This window comes from Mirounga leonina, unplaced genomic scaffold (assembly GCF_011800145.1).
Source record: "Mirounga leonina isolate KUSES-001 unplaced genomic scaffold, KU_Mleo_1.0 Mir_150, whole genome shotgun sequence".
Lineage (NCBI taxonomy): Eukaryota > Metazoa > Chordata > Mammalia > Carnivora > Phocidae > Mirounga > Mirounga leonina.
The window spans coordinates 19,782,029-19,798,494 of NW_023270374.1; the positions used below are offsets into that span (position 1 = coordinate 19,782,029).

General features: G+C 43.2%; 1 protein-coding gene across 5 annotated transcripts in view; it reads left to right on the top strand.

Annotated features, from left to right (window-relative positions):
- SLC23A2 (solute carrier family 23 member 2) overlaps positions 1–16,466 on the top strand; it is a 144,752-nt gene that overhangs the window by 42,400 nt on the left and 85,886 nt on the right. The window contains exons 1-2 of one of the 5 annotated variants that reach the window (XM_035005894.1): positions 1,908–2,670; positions 6,428–6,589. The exons of 3 other annotated variants lie outside the window; for them this stretch is intronic. The gene's annotated coding sequence lies outside the window, so the exon portion shown is untranslated. Of the gene's footprint in view, positions 1–1,907; positions 2,671–6,427; positions 6,590–16,466 lie in introns of those variants that run through there. One more of the 5 variants, XM_035005895.1, reaches the window with a different exon arrangement.

Below are 16,466 nucleotides of genomic sequence, written 5' to 3' on the forward strand. Positions count from 1 at the left end.
GTGCTCTGGAGCTGAGTAGCCTAGGAAGTTCTGTTCTTAGTGCTTGCAGACATTTGCCTGGGAAGCTACCTGGGCCCGTGTAATTTTGAATGGAAGGTTTCTATCTGCCTTGGCCTTGGGAGGCTTGTTAAGAACCTTCTTGGATGTATTTATCCAATTTATTTATTTATTTTTTGCTTTTCTAGCCAATTTTTTTCTCTCATTTCTTGTCCTTTAGGGTATTTTATTACTTATTCTTTTTTGTTGTAAGGGTGTTTTTACAGTTTCAGTTTCATCTTTGACCCAATGGTTATTTGGGAGAGAGGTTGAAAATTTGAAGTTGTTATGACTTTGTTGGTTAGTAATTCTTTTGATCTCTTGTGGCATTATGGTCAGGCAGTGAGAAATAATAAATGCTCCTTTTTGTGGGGGGTTGAACTTTTCATTTGGCATGATGGCCAGTTTTCACAAATGCTCTTTAACCAGTGAAAGTAAAGCTCTATTTTCTGTGGGGTGCACAGTTTGGTACCTATTATGTTAGCCTTATTCATTATATTGGTCACATTTTCTCATCAATAAAAAATAAAACTCACATGGAGACTGAGCCTGTGCCCCTCTCCCTCCACCCTCTTGTCCCCATCTTCTTGGAGACAGTTAGGTACTTTTATGAACTGTCGGTCCTTTCTTCTATATTGTTAGCCAGTATGGACTTTATATCAGTGAAATAATGTTTGGAACATAAAAATTGACATAATATTTCCATTGTGAATTTTTTACTTTAGCAATGTAAACTTACCCGCTTTTCTCCCTTTTAATACTTCTGGCGTGATTTCATGGTGTCTGATATTTAAAAAATAATGAGGCAGCATTATTACTTTATTTTTGTTTCACTTGGTTTAAGGTGTATTTTTGGGCATTGACATTTATATTCTGATGCACCTGAGAATACTTTGAGTTTAACTCATTTATAGGTTTAGTTTGTGTTTTAGTCTGTAATCTGTTTCAAATTTTAATAGTGGTTTCCTTTTAAAAACTAAAAAACAAAACAACCTCCAAAACAAAAGAAAAAACCCAGTTTTTCCAGTAGTTATTGCGAAGATCTAATGGTGTTTTAAAAGTCCTACCTGTTTGGGAGATGGGTTTGAGCATTATCTTATTGCCTGTCTTTAATCTTTAATAATGTAGTCTTACTGGATCTGCTTTATTGTTATTAGTTACATTTTTCACATAATCTAGCATATGCTTAGAGAATAATTTGACATATGCGTTCAGTTTTATGATCAGGTTTATCTTCATTATTTAGTTTTGTCCTGACCTTGATGGTTTTGATTGGCACATGTGATTAGCAGCCCTGTGTATTATGGGCCTCTCTGAATTTTGTGTCTTAGGCCGTTGGAATAATAGCCTCAACCTCCCCCTCCCCCCTTCTGAGCCTCTGCATATCTGAGGTTGCATTTTTTTGGCTTTCCCACATGAAGGGCAGCTTGTCTGGGTATAAAATTCTTTTAAAAAAAACCTTTTCTTCAGTTCTCTGTCTTCATTTTCTGTAGACTTCTGGCATTTTCATGCTGCCTTGGAAAATCCTGGGGTTCATCTTAATTACTGCTATTACTTGAGTAACCCAAACACTTTCTCCTTCTCCCTGGATGTTTCTACAACTTCTTCCTGTAGTTAAATTATTTTGCCAAAATGTGTCCAAGAACAGGTTTCTTTTCTCCGATTTTGCATGAATCTGGCGTGCCTTTGTAATGTCTCCGATTTTTCTTAATCTCAGAATAGTTGGTTTCTACTCTATATCTTTTTTACATCTTTAAGCCTGTTCCATTCGTTCTTTACGAAACAGTTTTATTGAGCTAGAATTCACACACCACACGGTTCTCCCGTTTAACCTGTGTGGTGCGTCAGCTTCCAGGGAATCACACTTGTGTAACCATCACCGTCAAGTTTGGAACATTTTCTTCATCCCATAAAGAAATCCCAAACTCATTAACAGTCGCTCCCCATTCCTGTCCCCCATCTCCACCCCAGCCCCATGCAACCACTAATCTGCTTTCTGTCTCTCTGGATTTGCCCGATCTGGACATTTCATGTAAACGGAGTCCTATGGCATGACTGGCTTCTTTGTTCTTCTTACGTCTAGTCAAGGAGCACTGGTTATTCATGTCTTGGTTTTGCTCTTTGCTTTTGTCCCTCCACGGTTCTCATCTGGGAACTGCTACTGCCTTTCTGGACTTTTCCTTGTCTCTCCATGTTTCCCAAACTTGTCCTCCACCCATTAGTTTTCTGCTGTTTCCTTGGGTTTTCACTTCTCTCTGTTGCTTCTTCACCACCCCCAGCTTGTTCTCTCTTGGTCTCAGTCCGTTTTCTTCGTGTAATTGTGTGATCCCATTTCCCTTTTTTAAAAATAGCAACTGTTTGTTTTTTAATTCTTTTTTGTTCCAAATTGAAATTTTCTTTCGGTTCCTGCAGTTTAACCTTTTTGAGGTTAGAGTCTTCACAGAACAGCTGAGGACGGTTCTTGTGTTCAGAATACAGAGACTGGATTCTTTTTCCCATAGGCCACATGCTGGGTTTTTTCCTCTTAGCTCACTTTGGAGTGAGGGGCCTTCTGGTCTACCTGAGGCATTGGGTATGTCCCATGTGACCCATGCTCTGGGGACTTGTGAGGATGAAGCTTCTGCTCCTGAACAGGTAAAGCTCTTGGCTCCCAGCTTTCTCCCCGCTTCGACTGCAGCTTCTACTCCAGTCAGCTGGCATCTTTCTCTTGTGCCCACCACTGGCTTCCCAAAGATGATTCATGAATGAGTAACTGTCAGAGCTGCTCTCCTCCAGGCTGTCCTGTCTCTTCCTCTGCCTTTATCACCTCTTCCAGGAGGTACTGTGCTGCTGGTAGATGTCCCTTCTGTCTGCCTGTTTCTCACCTGAGCCCTGTGGTCCCCTTGCGGTGCTGGGGAGAGGGAGGCAGCTTCTTGCCCTCTCACGGCACATCCCAGGGGAGCAGGTGCCTGCTGCCCGGGTTTCTGGCAGGCCCTGGCCTGGAGTCAGGGCTAGAAAGGACGAAGTCTGACGACAGCTGTGGCTTCTTCCCTCCTCTTGGTGCTAGATTGTCAGTGCGGGTTTGCCTTCCTGCGTGTTTCTGTGGGCACTTCCACTCTTCAGTGGGGCCTCTGTGGCTGGGACCTGCGTGCCAGAGGCCACACACAGCCCCTCTGGCTCTCAATAGTGCAGTTAGTTGTTGCTTTTCCTGTCATTTCAATGAGCAGATCGTGCTTTGAGATCATGCTTCTGTGTTACTAGAAAGTCTCCAAAGTCGGAGTTTCTCCGTGCTGTCGCAATACATCTCAAAGATCTTAATCTTTGAAAGTCTTTGGGCTTTGAAAACAATTGTTTTTGGGGCCCCCAATTGGGGAAATGTTTTTGGGCCCCCAGCTGGGGAAATGAAACATTACCAGGAAGTATGAAACCCCCCCCCCCCCCCCCCCCCGTCCCTGAGGTTGGAAGCAGTGTGAGTGGACTCGTTCATTTGAACAGGAGTGTTTGGAAAGATAGGTTTAATTTCCCTTATTTGTGTGGGTTTGAGAAATGTAATCCCAGCAACTGCTTGGTTTCCACAACAGAATATCCACCATGCCCCATGAAACTTGTGACAGACTGATGGTGAGCAGACCATACCAGAAGCATGTAGTAACCGTTTGTAACCAGGTGGTGGCTGTTGTGTAATTTCTGACTAGATGGTATGGTTATACAATTTTGGTGAGCCTGTGTGGGTTATAAAAGCCGAAATTCCTTCAGCACCTAAAACGGCTCCTGCTGAGCATCAGGACGATCCCAGCCCAGCACAAACGTCCGCACAGAGTCGGGTTGTTGGGTGGGTTGGACGCTGATGAACGCGTGTTTTTTGTGGATAGGGTAAGATTTCTCTCTGCAGGTAAGACCATTTCTTGGTAAATTAGCTCTGCTTTGGGGAATTAGTGTCTGTGTGTCTGTCCGTGTCTGTGTGTGCATCTGGTGCCTTGGGGGTCTGTTTCTGCACGCACGTTCTGTGACTGTTGTGCACTCCGGTCTGTGGCTGTGGCTGGTTTTCTGCAAATACATAGCTCCGTCTGCGTGTGTCTCTGTAGGTGGGTGAGGAGCCTGTGGCTCAAGTTCGCCCAGCTGCGTTACTAGAAAGTCTCCAAAGTTGGAGTTTCTCTGTGCTGTCACTATTTAAATAACCAAATGTTAGTGCTTATGCGACTCGTAGAATTAGAAGGCAGTGCCCTTCATTAAACATGTGAGAAAGAATGACCTTAAAACCTGATCTGCAATAATTGAAATGTCACATGTGCTGTTTTTCAGGTGCTCTTTTACCTTACTTTCTGAGTGAGGTCCAGTCCTGGGTCATCCAAGCTTTGTGTGTTCTCTTATGCTTTCTTTTATGCAGAATTTTAGGGCCTCAGAGAAAAGTAAGGAACCCAGATTAAACTTCATGGAGAGCTGGAGTCTTTTATAGCTGAATACATTAATTTTTTAATCCTTTAAGGTTTGGGGATTATGAAAATGTTAGGTTCAGACACTAAAGAAAGCTGTACATCTGTGGCATAGGATTCTAAGCGATTGCAGTCTCTGTATTGAATGGATTTTTTTTTTTTAAGTTTTATGTATGTAAGTACTCTCTACACCCAACATGGGGCTCGAACTCATGACCTGGAGAGCAAGAGTTGCTCACTCCTCCGACTGAGCCAGCCAGGTACCCCTGAATGGCTATGTTTTTTTTAATGAATCAGGAAGAACGTGTTCCTTTGCAGGAAAAGAAAACAAAAACAACCCCAGCTATATAACTTACTCCCAGGTACTATTTTTGTTTATTGACTGTCAGGGAACAGGCTCCCATTTATTGAAGGTCAGGGAGAGCCTATTATTTGGATCACTGTGTACTTGGGGTTAACTTGGAGAAGAATTACAGCGTCCAGCCCCAGGTAATTGCAGTGCAGTTTAGGTGAACCCACTGTTCAGTCCTCAGGTAATCCATCAGGGCAGGTGGAATTTCAGAGCGCCCTCTTCCTTATCTTGGGCAAGTGTTTGAGGAGGAGGAGACGGAACTCTTGGTAGAGCGGGGTTTGGGTGAGGAGACAAAGAGATATCGCAGAAGAGATTTGCCAATGGCACAGACCGCAGGAAGGAAGCAGCAGGTAGTGGAGGGAACTCAGGAAGTGTGCTGAAGTCCAGCAAAACCCAGCAGGTATAGTTGGCAGTTAGGAAATGAGGGAACGAGGGAGCTTGACCTCTGTCCGCAGGTGAGACAAGGATGTTTGGCTTTGACACTGAGGGCAGGAAGAACTGATAAGAACATTCCAGAGAGGAATGGGATGGTCCAAAGAGTAGTTCAGAGTGAGGGCTGATAAGTACGTGGGGCTTGAGGCGATGGGGTGAACGATCATTGGGAATGCTTCTGCTGTGCTTTTTCCAGCAGAGGCAGCCGGGCAGAGTAGCTGGAGGTGACCCACTACCCTCCCGAGGCTCCTCCTGTGGGAGGGGACGAGGCGCAAGTCCTCACTTGTGCTGGAAACGGAGGGTGGAGCGGGAGCTGGAGCAGTACTGGGGAGTGGGGTTGAGGGGGTGGGGGAGCACGGGGTTAGCAGGGTATAGCCGTCCCTGGAAGCTACATGAACACTCAGGTTTGTCTTTGTACTGGGAACTGGGAAAGGGGTGGGGGAGAGAGCGAATGACAAAGGTCAGTTGGAGCTGTGCAAGAGGAGGAAGCTTTCTTTCCATTCCTGGAGAGAAACTGGGGGGCTTTATCCAACTTCGTCCAAAATGACCTTTAGAGATAACTTACCTCCAGGCCTCTTCTGGCCGCTCGTCTTCAGAGCCTGTTCTGTTAGTCAGTCTCTAAGGGAATTGAGAGCAGCTTTCATGCTCTCAGAATGATTGTTGTGCCGGCCACTTGCCCTTGGCTGTTGTCCAAGTGAAAATCAACGTCTCTGCCGCAGTTTTCTGAACTGTGACACGGTGATGGTAACAGCCCTTCCCAGCATTCTTGTAAGGGTTAAGTGAAATCCTGTTTGTGTCTTGGACATGATAGGCAGTCAGTTAATTCTGAACATGTTTTTATCTTGTCACTACAAATGCATACAAAATTAGCTTTCCAGTGGCCCCTCAAATGACTGATTAATACATTTAAAATAGTCTTTAATTAAAAACACCATTGGTACGAAAAATGAGGTGTTAAATCATACAGTAGGAATAAATGCAATAAACCCAATCTTGATTCTGCTTGCGTTTTCTCAAATATACCTCTGTATTTTGATTCTGGCCTATAAGCTCTACCTTTTGCTCCATTACCTCTCCTTCTGCCCTCACTTGTCCAAGGCACATGCTTTCCCTGAGTGAATATGGAGGATTAGGATTAGGTTTTGTTTCAGGTATATCACTTATGGGTCCCTGGAAAAATGTTTGTTTTCTTTAGATATTTTGAGTGCCTTTTATGTGGTGGACACTGTGTCCCTGTCCCTATCCCTGCCTGGTCGGGGAGCTGGACCAAGAAGCCATGTGCTTAGAAGAGGGACAGCTAACCCAGGAATGCTTCTCGGACGAAGAGGCTTCTTGATCTCCGACCTGGGAACTGCAGGTCAGTGTGGTCCATGTGGATGGTACCTGGGGCAGGAGAGTCATGGTTAGGATAGTCAAGTCTTAAGGTCTTATCATAATTGTATTTAAATAAAGTTTGGGGAACACATTTCTGCTGGATGAGATCAGCCGCAGAAGTTGCTGTAGCATCTGATACCTATAACTTTAGGTCAGAAACATGAAGATCACTGATGGGTATGGATTTTAAAGCCCGCCAGACCGGCAAAACATCAGCTGCTTTGACCTTTTACTGTATGCTCAACTCTATCTTCCCCTAACCAAGCCATCAGTGAATCAGCGTCATGCCCTCTAGGTCCCATGACCATCGCTTTCCGTGGCTCAGCCTGTGTGTAAACGGAAATCAGTGGAACAGCCCCTCTCAGACTGGATTTAAGAGCTCTCTCAAGATTTAGAGTTCAGTTTGGGTCTAGAGCTTATTCTGTCCCAGGGCTGCTGCTTCTTTTTTTTTTAAAGATTTTATTTATTTATTTGAGAGAGAGAGAATGAGAGACAGAGAGCATGAGAGGGAGGAGGGTCAGAGGGAGAAGCAGACTCCCCGCCGAGCAGGGAGCCCGACGCGGGACTCGATCCAGGGACTCGAGGATCATGACCTGAGCCGAAGGCAGTCGCTTAACCAACTGAGCCACCCAGGCGCCCTGTCCCAGGGCTTCTTGGGCCCAGTCTCCAGAAGAGATGGAAGGGGTCTCCTGTGGGCAGGGAGTGTTCTTTAACATCTCCTGTTTCATTTTACCAGTGGGGGATTTTATGCTCCATAAAATACTTGCTTTCAGTCAGGAATGATCCTCCCTTACCCCTTGACAGTCCGGGAGGATTTACGGTGTCCATCCAGCGGCCCTGCAGCCCGCTGTCGTGGCCCCCGGCTCCATTTTCACGGGATACCCAAGCAGTCCAGCACTGTTTGCCCAAAGGCCTTTTTTTCCCCCTTCAGAGCAGGGTTGTTGACGTGAGGCCTGTGAGGGGGGTGACCTCTAAAGCACTGCTCTTCCTGGGGTTCCCAGCAGCTGTGTTGATTTGGAACCTGGCGGCGGACTCTGGGCTCCCCTTCAGAAATCCAGTTTTTATCCGGTTTCTTTTTTTTTTTTTTTTAATATATATATTTTTTTATTCTTATGTTAATCCCCATGCATTACATCATTAGTTTTAGATGAAGTGTTCCATGATTCATTGTTTGTGCATAACACCCAGTGCTCCATGCAGAATGTGCCCTCCTCAATACCCACCACCAGGCTAACCCATCCTCCCACCCCCCCCCCCAGAACCCTCAGTTTGTTTTTCAGAGTCCATCATCTCTCATGGTTCGTCTACCCCTCCGATTTCCCCCGCTTTATTCTTCCCCTCCCGCTACCTTCTTCTTCTTTTTTTTTCTTAACATATATTGCATTATTTGTTTCAGAGGTACAGATCTGAGATTCAACAGTCTTGCACAATTCACAGCGCTTACCAGAGCACATACCCTCCCCAGTGTCTATCACCCAGTCACCCCATCCCTCCCACCCCACCACCCACTCCAGCAACCCTCAGTTTGTTTCCTGCAATTAAGAATTCCTCATATCAGTGAGATCATATGATACATGTCTTTCTCTGTTTGACTTATTTCACTCAACATAATACCCTCCAGTTCCATCCACGTCGTTGCAAATGGCAAGATCTCATTCCTTTTGATGGCTGCATAATATTCCATTATATATATATATATATATATTCTTTATCCATTCATCTGTCGATGGACATCTTGGCTCTTTCCACAGTTTGGCTATTGTGGACATTGCTGCTATAAACATCGGGGTGCACGTACCCTTTCAGATCCCTACTTTTGTATCTTTGGGGTAAATCCCCAGTAGTGCAATTGCTGGATCATATGGTAGCTCTATTTTCAACTTTTTGAGGAACCTCCATACTGTTTTCCAGAGTGGCTGCACCAGCTTGCATTCCCACCAACAGTGTAGCAGGGTTCCCCTTTCTCCGCATCCCCGCCAACATCTGTCGTTTCCTGACTTGTTAATTTTAGCCATTCTGACTGGTGTGAGGTGGTATCTCATTGAGGTTTTGATTTGGATTTCCCTGATGCCGAGCGATATTGAGCACTTTCTCATGTGTCTGTTGGCCATTTGGATGTCTTCTTTGGGAAAATGTCTGTTCATGTCTTCTGCCCATTTCTTGATTGGATTCTTTGTTCTTTGGGTGTTGAGTTTGATGAGTTCTTTATAGATTTTGGATACTAAACCTTTATCTGATATGTCATTTGCAAATATCTTCTCCCATTCTGTCGGTTGTCTTTTGGTTTTGTTGACTGTTTCCTTTGCTTTGCAACAGCTTTTTATCTTGATGAAGTCCCAATAGTTCATTTTTGCCCTTGCTTCCCTTGCCTTTGGCGATGTTTGTAGGAAGAAGTTGCTTCGGCTGAGGTCAAAGAGGTTGCTGCCTGTGTTCTCCTTTAGGATTTTGATGGACTCCTGTCTCACATTGAGGTCTTTCAACCATTTGGAGTCTATTTTTGTGTGTGGTGTAAGGAAATGGTCCAGTTTCATTCTTCTGCATGTGGCTATCCAATTTTCCCAACACCATTTGTTGAAGAGACTGTCTTTTTTCCATTGGACATTCTTTCCTGCTTTGTCAAAGATGAGTTGACCATAGAGTTGAGGGTCCATTTCTGGGCTCTCTATTCTGTTCCATTGATCTGTGTGTCTGTTTTTGTGCCAGTACCATGCTGTCTTGATGATGACAGCTTTGGAATAGAGCTGGAAGTCCGGAGTTGTGATGCCGTCGGCTTTGTTTTTCTTTTTCAACATTCCTCTGGCTATGTGGGGTCTTTTCTGGTTCCATACAAATTTTAGGATGATTTGTTCCATTTCTTTGAAAAAAGTGGATGCTATTTTGATGGGGATTGCATTGAATGTGTAGATTGCTCTAGGTAGCATTGACATCTTCACAATATTTGTTCTTCCAATCCATGAGCATGGAATATTTTTCCATTTCTTTGTGTCTTCCTCAATTTCTTTCATGAGTATTTTATAGTTTTCTGAGTACAGATCCTTTGTCTCTTTGGTTAGATTTATTCCTAGGTATCTTATGGTTTTGGGTGCCATTGTAAATGGGATCGACTCCTTAATTTCTCTTTCTTCTGTCTTGTTGTTGGTGTATAGGAATGCCACTGACTTCTGTGCATTGATTTTATATCCTGCCACTTGACTGAATTCCTGTATGAGTTCTAGCAGTTTTGGGGTGGAGTCTTTGGGGTTTTCCACATAAAGTATCATATCATCTGCAAAGAGTGAGAGTTTGACTTCTTCTTTACCGATTTGGATGCCTTTGATTTCTTTTTGTTGTCTGATTGCTGTGGCTAGGACTTCCAATACTATGTTGAATAGCAGTGGTGATAGTGGACATCCCTGCTGCGTTCCTGACCTTAGGGGGAAAGCTCTCAGTTTTTCCCCATTGAGAATGATATTCGCTGTAGGTTTTTCATAGATGGCTTTTATGATATTGAGGTATGTACCCTCTATGCCTATACTCTGAAGAGTTTTGATCAAGAAAGGATGCTGTACTTTGTCAAAAGCTTTTTCTGCATCTATTGAGAGGATCATATGATTCTTGTTCTTTCTTTTGTTAATGTATTGTATCACGTTGATTGATTTGCAGATGTTGAACCAACCTTGCAGCCCAGGGATAAATCCCACTTGGTCATGGTGAATAATCCTTTTAATGTACTGTTGGATCCTATTGGCTAGTATTTTGGTGAGAATTTTTGCATCCGTGTTCATCAGGGATATTGGTCTGTAATTCTCCTTTTTGATGGGGTCTTTGTCTGGTTTTGGGATCAAGGTAATGCTGGCCTCATAAAATGAGTTTGGAAGTTTTCCTTCCATTTCTGTTTTTTGGAACAGTTTCAGAAGAATAGGTATTAATTCTTCTTGAAATGTTTGGTAGAATTCCCCTGGGAAGCCATCTGGCCCTGGGCTTTTGTTTGTTGGGAGATTTTTGATGACTGCTTCAATTTCCTTAGTGGTTATAGGTCTGTTCAGGTTTTCTATTTCTTCCTGGTTTAGTTTTGGTAGTTGATACATCTCTAGGAATGCATCCATTTCTTCCAGGTTATCGAATTTGCTGGCATAGAGTTGCTCATAATATGTTCTTATAATTGTTTGTATTTCTTTGGTGTTGGTTGTGATCTCTCCTCTTTCATTCATGATTTTGTTGATTTGGGTCATTTCTCTTTTCTTTTTGATAAGTCTGGCCAGGGGTTTATCAATCTTGTTAATTCTTTCAAAGAACCAGCTCCTAGTTTCATTGATCTGTTCTACTGTTCTTTTAGTTTCTATTTCATTGATTTCTGCTCTGATCTTTATGATTTCTCTTCTCCTGCTGGGTTTAGGCTTTATTTGCTGTTCTTTCTCCAGCTCCTTTAGGTGTAGGGTTAGGTTGTGTACTTGAGACCTTTCTTGTTTCTTGAGAAAGGCTTGCATTGCTATATACTTTCCTCTTAGGACTGCCTTTGCTGCATCCCAAAGATTTTGAATAGTTGTGTTTTCATTTTCATTGGTTTCCATGTATTTTTTAAATTCTTCTTTAATTTCCTGGTTGACCCATTCATTCTTCAGTAGGATGCTCTTTTTTTTTTTTTTTTTTTTAAGATTTTATTTATGTATTTGACAGAGAGAGAATGAGAGAGAGAGAACACATGAGAGGGGATAGGGTCAGAGGACGAAGCAGACTCCCCGCCGAGCAGGGAGCCCGATGCGGGACTCGATCCGGGGACTCCGGGATCATGACCTGAGCCGAAGGCAGTCACTTAACCAACTGAGCCGCCCAGGCACCCCAGTAGGATGCTCTTTAGCCTCCATGTATTTGAGTTCTTTCCGACTTTCCTCTTGTGATTGAGTTCTAGTTTCAAAGCATTGTGGTCTGAAAATAGGGAATGATCCCAATCTTTTGGTACCGGTTGAGACCTGATTTATGACCTAGGATGTGATCTATTCTGGAGAATGTTCCATGGGCACTAGAGAAGAATGTGTATTCCATTGCTTTGGGATGGAATGTTCTGAATATGTCTGTGAAGTCCATTTGGTCCAGTGTGTCATTTAAAGTCTTTATTTCCTTGTTGATCTTTTGCTTAGACAATCTGTCCATTTCAGTGAGGGGGGTGTTAAAGTCCCCCATTATTATTGTATTGTTGTCGATGTGTTTCTTTGCTTTTGTTATTAATTGCCTTATATAATTGGCTGCTCCCATGTTAGGGGCATAGATATTTACAATTGTTAGATCTTCTTGTTGGATAGATCCTTTAAGTAGGATATAATGTCCTTCCTCATCTCTTATTACAGTCTTTGTTTTAAAATCTAATTTGTCTGATATAAGGATTGCCACCCCAGCTTTCTTTTGGTGTCCATTAGCATGGTAAATGGTTTTCCACCCCCTCACTTTCAATCTGGGGGTGTCTTTGGGTCTAAAATGAGTCTCTTGCAGACAGCATATTGATGGGTCTTGTTTTTTAATCCAGTCTGATAGCCTTTGTCTTTTGATTGGGGCATTTAGCCCATTTACATTCAGGGTAACTATTGAAAGATAGGAATTTAGTGCCATTGTATTGCCTGTAAGGTGACTGTTACCGTATATTGTCTGTGTTCCTTTCTGGTCTATCTTGCTTTTAGGGTCTCTCTTTGCTTAGAGGACCCCTTTCAAGATTTCCTGTAGGGCTGGTTTTGTGTTTGCAAATTCCTTTAGTTTTTGTTTGTCCTGGAAATTTTTTATCTCTCCTTCAATTTTTAATGACAGCCTAGCTGGATATAGTATTCTTGGCTGCATATTTTTCTCATATAGTGCTCTGAATATATCCTGCCAGTCCTTTCTGGCCTGCCAGGTCTCTGTGGATAGGTGTGTTGCCAATCTGATGTTTCTACCATTGTAGGTTACATATCTCTTCTCCCGAGCTGCTTTCAGGATTTTCTCTTTGTCTATGAGACTCGTCAGTTTTACTATTAGATGTCGGGGTGTTGACCTATTTTTATTGATTTTGAGAGGGGTTCTCTGTACTTCCTGGATTTTGATGCCTGTTTCCTTCCCCAAATTAGGGAAGTTCTCTGCTATAATTTGCTCCATTATACCTTCTGCCCCTCTCTCTCTTTCTTCTTCTTCTGGGATCCCAATTATTCTAATGTTGTTTCATCTTATGGTATCGCTTATCTCTCGAATTCTGCCCTCGTGATCCAGTAGTTGTTTATCTCTCTTTTTCTCAGTTTCTTTATTTTCCATCATTTGGTCTTCTATATCACTGATTCTCTCTTCTGCCTCATTTATCCTAGCAGTTAGCGCCCCCATTTTTGATTGCACCTCATTAATAGCCTTTCTGATTTCTACTTGGTTAGATTTTAGTTCTTTTACTTCTCCAGAAAGGGTTTCTCTAATAACTTCCATATTTTTTTCAAGCCCAGCTAGTATCTTTAAAGTGATGATTCTGAACTCTAGATCTGACGTCGTACTAATGTCTGTATTGAGTAGGTCCCTGGCAGTCGGTACTACCTCTTGTTCTTTTTGTTGAGGTGATTTTTTCCGTCTTGTCATTTTGTGCAGAGGAGAATAGATTAATGAGAGAACAAAATGCTAGCAGAGTAACAATGTCCCCAGAAAATATACTCTAAACAAATCAGAAAAGACCTGAAGCAGTGGAAAAAGAAATGGAAAGAGAGAAAAAAGAAAAAGAAGAAAAAAAAAGATCAAAAACAAACAAAACAAAACAACAACAACAACAAAAAAACCAGAATGTGATCAAATATGATCAGGCTGGTATATAGATCAGTGCCACACACTAGATTTGGGGTGTATTTTGGTCCTTTAGAAGAAAGTGCCTCCCAAAATTTTAAAGAAAGAAAAACTTATATATGTACAAAAATAAGGGTTGATATGATGAAGGGATGGAATATGACTATAAAGATGGAAAGTATAATAAATTTTATAAAAGGAATTGATAAGTTGTTTGAAAAAAGAAAGAAGAGGATTTAAAAAAAGAAAAAAAAGGAGAGAATGTGATCAGGCAGGGGAATAGAAAACACCATATACTAGAGATTTAGGGTATATTTTAATCTGTTAGAAGAAACCATCTCAAAATTTTAAAGAGAGAACAACTTATATATATGCCAAAAATACGGGTAACTACTATGAAGGGATAGAATATGACTCTAAAAATGAAAAATAAAAATGTTTTTTTAAGAAAGGGATTGATAAGATGTTGGTTGAAAAAGGGAAAAAGAAAAATTCAAAAAAAAAAAAAAAGAGTTAAAAAAAATTAACTTTGAAAGACTAAAGAATCATGGGGAAAAGCCATGAATTCTGTGTGCATTATTTCCCTAGCGCTGGAGTTCTGCCGTTCTTATTGATCAGTAAACTTGGTCTTGGCTGGCTGTTCTCGCTGATCTTCTGGGGAGGGGCCTGTTGCTGTGGTTTCCAAAAGTCTTTTCCGGAGGCGGAATTGCCCCGCCCTTGCCCCCTCCTGGCTGAGTAATCTGCTCAGGTTTGCTCTCCGGGGCTTTTGTTCCCTGCGAGCTTTCCGTACAGCTTTGGAGGCAGAGAGTGAAAATGGCGGCCTCCCAATCTCTGCCCCGGAGGAGCCGAGAACTCGGGGCCCCGCTCCTCAGTGAGCCCCCAGAGAAAAGCCGTCAGTCACTCCCGTCTCCCTGGTCTCCGGCCGCAGTCGGTGCTCACCCGGCCTGTGACCGCGTGTTTCTATCTCTGGCACCCCACCCAGGTGGAGTCTCCAAACCCAGCAGATCCCTGCAGTGCGCTCCCGCGCGGCTCCTCCCAGGGAAGGAAGATGAGTCTCCCCGGATCTGCCACTTGTTGGGTCCCTGCTGGAGGAGCAGGGGCCCGACTGTGCCGCGGATCCTGGTTTATGGCAACCCCGAGCTGAGAGCCCGCGCCTGGGCTCCGCCTCTGCAGCTGGCTTCCCTGCTCCGTTACCTGGGAGCTCTGCCACACTCAGGCACCCCCGGTCTTTCTGTGACCCCGAGGGTCCTGAGACCACACTGTCCCGGAGGGTTCCACCCCCCGCTTAGCCACCAGAGTGACGTCCCTCAGCGGAGCAGACTTTTAAAAGTTCCGATTTTGTGCTCCGCGGCTCTATCACTTGCCAGAAGCGGCCGACGGAGGCCCCTCCCCCGCAATCCATCCTCCCAAATATCGCCTCGGATTCACTTCTCCACACGTCCTACCTTCCAGAAAGTGGTCGCTTTTCTGATGAGAGAGTTGTTGCTCTTCTTTTCTTTGATCTCCTGTTGAGTTTGTAGGTATTCAGAATGGTTTGATCCCTATCCAGCTGAATTCCTGAGAGGAGACGAAATCCAGGTCTCCTACTCCTCCGCCATCTTGCTCCACCCCCTATCCGGCTTCTTTTTAACTTTTCTTTCTCTTGAGAGAAAAGTTGACAAATCAAGACAGTGACAGAAGACTGACATAGCTCGTTGCGGGGCAGTGAGATTTTCTCGATTGCAGTCATTGAGGTCTTTTGGTACAGGGCTCTGATCGATGTTAAAGAGAGGCCACTCGGAGGCCATGATTTTGGGTACTCTCTACCCTTGTAGTAAGGAGGTATTAGGATATTTTGTTATCAGTGTCCTTATCTTGTACCACGTGAACAAACTTTTTCTATGGGTGTATTCCTTGAAGCCCAGCAAATAACCTGATATAAATTGGGTACCTGGAATATGCCTTTTATGTCACTGGGCGGGGCTTTAGTTATGTCAGTGACTTTTAGGCTCATTTTTTGTTGTGGTTTTTAGACTGAACCACAGTAAAGTATTTTATCTTGAAACTAGAATCCTTTATCTTGTGAGGTGTACTCTGAAGTTTTTTGTTCTGTTAAATGTCACTGTCTTAAAATTCTGGTTGAGATCCGCTAGGTTGATCATCCTAGCCCACCACTATTAGTGGGGTAGTGACTTGCAGTTTGAAAAATAAGAGCAAAAGTTCCTGGAGCGTTTTTGGAAAAGGCTTTATGAGGATTTTTTTTTTCTTCTCCCAGTTACACCCCATGACACCGTAACTGTCATCACAAGATCAAATAATAACCACCACTTACAGGTTCATTCATTGCTGCCTAAGGGAATAATAATAGCTAGGATAAATGTCAGGATTGTAAACTTTCTAAAGCAGGACCTTATGTATTAGGCAACCATTCAAGTCCTTTCATTTAAAGGGAGTTGAGCATATATAAATTGAGGTTATGTGTTCCAATAATCTTTTTTTGTCTTGGATTAAAAGTATTTAGGTCAAACGTTAGCATTTAACAGAATGTAATGGAGCAGGCACAGTTTAACTATAATCCCCTAATGATGGGATTTAAGCAGAGAGCGAGCCACGGATTGGCCTTGAAAATGTGCTTTATCATTGAACCTGGCCAGCTCTGAAAGGTCTTGTTTGTACCTTGGTAAGAACCGAACTACAGCTTGGCAAGTTGAGGTTTTGAGTTTCCTTATCCTAAAGTTTTCCTTGTTAGTCATACTCTCAGCTGTCTGGATAGGTTTCTGCAGGCAGAGATTATCCCACGCCGGGTTGCACATGCAAAGGTGGGGGTGATGTGAGGACCACTAGCTTCAGAATGTTTGTGCATTTGTTAAAAATGTTCCCAGGTCCCAACGTAGGTCTGTGGAGTCAGAATTTGGGGGCGGGGACATTTTTTAAGTTGGTGGGATTATGGGAGTTTTTAAATTCTTTTTTTTTTCCTTTGAAAATTGATTTTTATCAAAATATAGTTTACACACAGATGGCACTACCAGCCTCATACCACGGTGTAGCAGATTTCTCCGTTTCCTTCCTCTGCCTTTGGGAGTTGCTCTGTCCATTCCTGTGCTAGGGCCCCCACTATCTGC